Raw genomic sequence first — 6,690 nt, 5'->3', positions numbered from 1 at the left:
AGGGTTCTCAGTGGATGAGTTTTCATAAGTAGATCCCACTCATGGTGCCCCCGTGTGTGTCAGAGTAGAACTGTGCTCACAGGGTTCTCAGTGGATGATTTTTTTGGAAGTATATTACCAGACTTCTCTACTAAGACATCTCTTGGTTGGACTCAAACCTCCAGCATTGCAATTAGCACTGGAGAATGGAACCACTCACCCCACCCAGGACTCCTGATTCATGGAGAGCCTGAAGCTCTGCTTCCTTGCTCCCTAATTCTGCCTTCCAGTATCCTGCTCCCCAGCGCCTCCGGCCAGCCTGAAGGGTCAGGGGAGGAGGATGCAGTCGCAGCTGACATGAGTTATGGGCTGTCTCATCAAAGTCCACGTGGAGCTCTATGTACAGTGTGGACACCTGGAACTCATTTGCAACATGAGCTGGCTCTTCTTATTAACCAGAGGCTCTAGGCCCCTAGTCCCTGAACACAACAAGTGGCAAGAAAGGGACCAGTTGGCAATTGGCAAGCATTGTGTTAGCCCCTATGGTGTGCCCACCTCCCAAGAGAAGCTCGTGGCTTCCTGCAGGTGTAGGTGAAAGGCCCCTAGAGAAAACTTGCTTCATTTCTGGTACTTGTAGGCCATTTCCGTGGCTGGTATGTCCAGAGCAGTGGCTGAAAACAGGTCACCAAGGGAAAACCAAAAAGCCAAGGGTGTTGGAGGGGAGTAATGCCATGCTGGCTGCCAGGCCCCTGACCTTCGACCCCAGGCGACTGCTGCTTCCAGAACCCCATGAATTCTCCAGAAGGAAGTGAGAGAGACCTCACTGGGGGCTCCTGGGTAACATGGGGTCTTCACAAAGTATCTTACCGATTCCACCCTCACCACGATCACAGTGTTCTGGGCCCCCTATTCCGAGTCTGAGCCCCTGCCTGTGTAATACTCCTGCTTCGTGAGAGACTGCAGATTCTCACAACCTTGTGTCTCTCCAGAAGAGACGGATCACTGTGCTCATTGAAAAGCGGAAGCAAAATCAATATCTTCTCTTTGAAAATGCCATATGTCTTCCGCGGTTGGCAGCAGAGAATTAAAAATGAAGGCATAAATTGTCACAGTCCTACAGGAGGCTTCCGGGAGGTGGGGGGTGGGGGAATAATCCTTTTGACAACCTGGCGTCTCCCAGGCAGGCGTTTGTCCTGGAGATATATGTCCTGGCTGGAAATTCCAAGTAACCATCGAAGGAAAGACCCCTTTCTGAAGAGAACCCCGCAGCACATGCTGAGGGAGGGAAAGGTAACCAGGGACCCGTCTGCTCCTGAGCCTCATACAGACACAATTCCTCCCAGAGACCCTGGAAGATGGAGGGGAGCTGCTCTGCTGGACTCCCAAGGTCGGAACTGTTGATAGCTGCAAACTGCCTCACCTTTCTCCCATGGAGGCTGCTAGGTTTGAAGCACTGACCTTTCAGTCTGCAGCCAAGTGCTTAACCACTGTGCCACCAGGGAGCCTATAAACACCAGGTCCTATTAGTAAACCACATTTCCGGTTTTCTTTCGCACCTATTTGCTCCACATGAACACCCATGCATCAGTCAGGATCCGCTGGGACAGAGCTCTTCAAGGTGTCTCAAGGAAGGAAGCATTGAATACCAGTAGCTAGAGACTCACCAGGAGAGAGGTGAGTGAGCAAAATCAGGGAATCAGGGCGCATCCTGATTTCAGCACTTGCAACACCCTGGAGAAACCTGAAGTCAGCTGGTCTTTCCCAAACCAGGCTCCAGCCCACGGAGGTTCCAGTGCGCCTTACCCACCTCCCAGACATTACACCAGGGCCTCCTCGTGGGTGCAGGACTGGGCTTCCCAGACGTGCAGCCCCCCAGCCAGGCCACATTCTCCTTGTTCACTCAGGAGCTGACCCCCAGGCTGGGAGAGCCTGGTCCTGACTGCATAGACCCCAGAGGACTTTTCTCAGGATCTTCCTGCCCCGGCTCCAGTCCCCAGTGCTGATGTCCTCGTTAGTGAGGTGACCACCTGTACACCTCTGGGCAGACTTAGCAGACTGCTACCCTATTCTCATGTTTTCTCAGGTTTGAGACATGCATATGGATGGGCGTCTGAGTCCTTCTGAGCCAAGCTCCTGATGAGGGTGAGGAAAAGGGCAGGTCAAAGAAATGTCCATCAGACTGAACTTCTGCCTCAGCCCCCATAGCCCCAGAATGGGCAGCCTGGACATGGAGACTCCCAGCTCCAAGGGGATCAGCACCCCAGCTGCCTCTTCCTCCTGGTGGCAGGAAGACGCCTGCACAGCTTGTTGGCTGGAAATGAAAAATACAAGTCATTGACGTTGGAGCCAAGTGAGGAGCGTCTTTCCCAGACCACAGTATCCATCAGAGCCATCCAGAGAAACAGGGCTGACAGATAGATGGACAGTAGATACCAGACAGATAAGGTGATGGATAAGTAGATAGTCAAGTGTGTGTAGGTATGATTGTAGGAGTGGAAGGACGTGTGTGAAGCCCACCCGGCAGTAGTTCTCTAACCAAGGAACACCTTGATGAGAGCTACGAGGAAAACCTTGCATGCCATCGGTGCTGGACTTGGAACACACTCACCTAACAACTTGGGGTAGGGTCTGTAATTAGGGAAAATAGTTACTATGTGCTTGATCTTTATCTAGTTACTGTTCACTCGTAGCTTTGTACTCAAAGGTTACTTTGGTAATCATAAACCTTAGATTGGTGAGCTGTCCGGAGGTTTCCTGCCTACAATTGTACTTAAGGCTGTATTATAGAAGAATAAAGTCACTCTCAACTGACCTTCTTGATCCCCCTGCGGCTTTTCAATTCTCTGTCCACCCCTGGAAACCCATTGGTACAGGGCTGGTTCCTGCAGTGATCAGTAGATGAGTGATAGGTCTGTTGTTGTTAAGGGCCGTCGAATCAGTTCTGACTCATGGCAATCCTGTGTAGGGTCTCCAAGGAGCAGCTGGTGGGTTTGAACTACCAATCTTGTAGTTCAAAGTCCAGTGCTGATCCTGCAGAGCCACACCAGGAGCCCAATAGAGAGATGATAGATCATAGATAATAGATATGTTATAGATGGAGGGATGGATAGATAGATATATAGGTAGATAAGTAGATAGATAGACACAGATAGATATTTAAGTTAAGTGCCGTCGAGTCGTTTCCGACCCATAGTGACCCTGCAACAGGGTTTCCGAGGCTGTAAATCTTTACGGGAGTAGAAAGCCTCATCTTTCTCCCGCAGAGCAGCTGGTAGTTTCGAACTGCTGGCCTTAAGGTTCGCAGCCCGATTCGTAACCGCTACGCTACCAGAGCTCTAGGCAGATAGATATAGGTAGATGGATAGAGAGACAGACAGACAGATAGATAGACATATAGATAGATAGATAGATAGATAGATAGATAGATAGATAGATAGATAGATAGATATAGGTAGATGGATAGACAGACAGGCAGATAGATAGACAGACAGACAGATAGATAGATAGATAGATATAGGTAGATGGATAGACAGACAGACAGATAGATAGACGTAGATAGAGATGAATTGTTGTTGTTGTTAAGCACTGTGGAGCTGGTTCTGATCCATAGGGACCCAGTATAGGGTTTCCAAGGAGTGACTAGTGAGTTTGAACCACCAAACTTGTAGTCCTGTGCTTGTCCTATAGCACCACTAATAGATGACAGATTAATTGACTTCTTGCCAGATGACAGGTAGCTAGTAAGGTTGTTGTTGGTTTTAACTGTTGTCATGTTGGTCCAGCTCCTAGCGACTCTGTGTACTGTTTCCAAGAGTAGCTGGCTTTGCCTATGAGACAGATTTTAAAGAACTGGTCCCGCGACTCTGGGCTGTTCACAGACTAGACAGCAACAGCTCTATGTTGCAGTCTTCATTTAAAAATTTTTTAAGCATTTTATTGTGATTTGGGTGAAAGTTTGAAGAACACACCCGCTTCAACTCAACAATTCATACACATCTTATTTCCTGACATTGGCGGCAATGCCCTCTGGGCAGCAGCGCTCTCCCCCACCCCTCCTTGGGGTCCCCATGCCCACTCCTCATTCTTTCCTGCCCCTTCCTGCCTTCTGAGCCTTGTTTTGGGCAAGAGCTGCCTTTTGGGTTGCATTTAGTTGATTTGTTCTCCATTGCCGTCTGGGAATGTTAGCGTCTGCTCTGGAGGCTTCACTGGTTGGGTGAGGCCTCACCAAGTTACCCTTCACGGCGAGCCGTTGGAATGTACAATGCACCTAGACCAGCGCTGATGGAATTCTGGGAGACTGCAGCCTCGCCCCAGCTCCATCAGTGAGCTCAGGCTTCCTGTAAGCAGCCTCTGCAGCATTCTAGGAGGTCTCTGTACAGAGGGAGGAACAGCCTAGGGGGCAGGAGACAGACAGATTACAGGCAGACTGAAATACAGCCTAATCTCACCTTTACAAGGACAACACCAGGAGATGAAGCCTTTGGGAGCTCAGGGAAGCAGTTAGAGGATCAGAAAGCATGACTCAAGCCGCTTTCATGCAAAGGGCACATTCATGAAAACCATCCGGGCCCCACGGCAATTTTTAAGATGAATACAGAGGTGAGCTAGGAGAATTGATTTGTTCTCCTTTTTGCTTTTTCTCTGGGATAAAGTGGAATGAGATATTAAACTCTGTCTGGCCTCTGAGGGTTTGTGTGGACTCAGGACGGAGGTGTGGGGAGGTACGGGGAAGGCAGAACCTCCTGCCCTTGGTGACAGGGCCCTGTCTGTGCAAAGAAGCATGGGTACTCCAGGAAACAGCATCGTCCTCACGTCTCCCCATCCTCCCCAGCCTCTGAGACACAGGACCGTCCTCACCTCTCCCTGTCCTCCCCAGCCTCCGGGACACGGCATTGTCCTCGCCTCTCTCCCTCCTCTCCAGCCTCCTTCTCTGTCCTCCTCCCTCCCCCTTTCCTTGCCTGGTTCTGCTGTTCCCCCTGCCCCACGCTGCCCCAGCCCAGTTGTAACTGACTACTGACCTCCACTGTCATTGGACATAGGAGTTTGGTGAGCTGGAATCCCAGAAGGGCTGATGTGTTAGTTTCCAGCTGTTGTTGTTTGGTACTGTCGCGTCTGGTCCTGCATCATCTTCCCAATCATTGTTGTGACCACTGAGGGTCTTCCTCTACTTCACCAGGGGTCCTAGTGTGATGCTGCTACAGGATAAGCTCTCAGTTTGAACCTCAAGGTCGGCAGTTCAAACTCACCAGCCGCTCCTCCGAAACCCAAGGCAGGGTCACTATGAGTCACAACCGACTCGACGGCACTTATCAATGACAACAACCACTTTACCAAGCATGATGTCCTTCTCCAGGGACTTGTCCCTCCTGGTAACATGTTCAAAGTAGGAGGGACAAAGTCTTGCCATGCTCGCTTCTAAGGGGCTTTTGGGATGTACCTCCAAGATGAATTTGTTTCTTCTTCTGGCAGTTCATGGTGTATTCAGGATTCTCCACCAACGCCAACATCCAGAGCCTCAGTTCCTCTGGGTTCATTATTCCAGCCTTCACATGCACATGAGGTGTTGAGAATACAATGATTTAGGTCAGGCATACCCTTATCTTCGAAGTGACATTAGATTCTGGAGCCTTGGTGTGGCATTACAGGATAAGCACTGGACTGCAAAGTTGGTTTGAACCACAAGGCTGGTGGCCCAAACACCGGTCATTCCTCAGCAACCCTATACAGGGTCACCATGAGTCAGAACCAACTGAACGGCACTTAACCATCAACAATAACAGTTAAAAGGATGTGTCTTCCCCACCCTCGCTCACAGGTCCTGTGGCCTGCAACAATAGTGTCCTCCATTGGGACCAACATCATCCCTTACCCTTAGGAGCAGTGGCCACACCTGGCTGGGCTCCTGAGACTTAGACCCCAGGAACAGTGCTGAGAGTCTCCTGGAATTATCTGTGATGCATTTCCACCTCTCCAACACACAAACATTAAGTGCTAAGTTGCTCAATGAACGTTTGGTGGATCAAATCCACCATGAAGTACCTCAGAGGAAAGTTCAGGAGAACTGCTTCCACAGGATAAGCCGTTGAAGACTGTGAGACACCATGAATCACGTGGCTTAGAAGCAACTGGTTTTGTTTGGTTTCTTGAACATTTTATTATGGTCTGGGGGAATGTTTATAGAGCAAATTAGGGTCCCGTTCAACAATCTGTACACATTTTGCTGACAGTGGTTATAGTCACCTCCATGTAACAGCATTCTTCCCGCTTCTTCCTGGTTTCTTGGTTTCAATTCCTCCTCCTTTCCTGCCCTTTCTTGCCTTCTGATCTTTGATTTTGGGGTAAATGTGGCCCTTTTGGGCTCATGTGGCTGCTTGTTCTAAGCGGAATCTTCCTCACAGGTAAAACTGTTTACTGTATAGAACTGGTATTTGGCTGAAAGGTGATCTCTGGGGTAGGTTCAATTCCTGAAGGGTGTCTAAGGGCCCCATGCTTAGGGGTTCCACCAATCGCTCAGACCAGTAAAGCTGGTCTATTTAAGGACATTAAATTCTGTTCCACATTCTTCTCCCACTTTGTCCAGGACCTTCAGATGTGATCCTGATCATGGTTTGGGGTTTTTTTAGAGCACTCCTGGGCTGGTGGGCTGCCCCGTGGGCTAGTGAGGGCACCCTTGTGTGTTGGGGTCTCAGGGAGCCAGGAGGAAGGATTTCT

Source organism: Chrysochloris asiatica, unplaced genomic scaffold (assembly GCF_000296735.1).
Source record: "Chrysochloris asiatica unplaced genomic scaffold, ChrAsi1.0 scaffold00261, whole genome shotgun sequence".
Lineage (NCBI taxonomy): Eukaryota > Metazoa > Chordata > Mammalia > Afrosoricida > Chrysochloridae > Chrysochloris > Chrysochloris asiatica.
This window is presented reverse-complemented; position numbering follows the sequence as displayed.